Genomic DNA, 306 nt, shown 5'->3' with positions numbered 1-306 from the left:
ATTAATGGTTTATGGAAGAGACACTTACTGGCAAGATACGCCCATGTTTGTTCGTCTTTGTGGGCGGTATAGCTCGTGCCAGTCGACAAGACGCTCCGACCAGGACAGACCGCCACGAGATAGGCGTGGCGAGATCATGGCTCATCGTAGTTTTGCTTTACAAATTCATTTTCTTGTGCATCTTTTTCTTCCTGTGTCTCTTTTTTTGTTGTTATTTCTGTTGCTGTTGTGTCTTCTCGTAATTCTTCTCACTTTTCAGATGTGTCTCTCATTTACATCCTTTTTGTTTATGTAGAGAGTCATTTA

At 41.8% G+C, this 306-nt stretch overlaps 1 protein-coding gene across 1 annotated transcript in view; it reads right to left on the bottom strand.

The window, feature by feature from the left end:
* The window catches only part of LOC119594912 (protein O-linked-mannose beta-1,2-N-acetylglucosaminyltransferase 1-like), a 19,154-nt gene extending 19,090 nt beyond the window's left edge, over positions 1 to 64 (bottom strand). The window contains exon 1 of the mRNA XM_037943984.1: positions 29 to 64. The gene's annotated coding sequence lies outside the window, so the exon portion shown is untranslated. The remainder of the gene's footprint in view (positions 1 to 28) is intronic.
* Between the last annotated feature and the right edge of the window lie 242 nt (positions 65 to 306).

The sequence above is a fragment of the Penaeus monodon genome, chromosome 34 (genome assembly GCF_015228065.2).
Source record: "Penaeus monodon isolate SGIC_2016 chromosome 34, NSTDA_Pmon_1, whole genome shotgun sequence".
Classification (NCBI taxonomy): Eukaryota; Metazoa; Arthropoda; class Malacostraca; order Decapoda; family Penaeidae; genus Penaeus; species Penaeus monodon.
The sequence above is the reverse complement of the archived record's forward strand: the minus strand, read 5'-3'. Positions and strand labels throughout refer to the sequence as shown.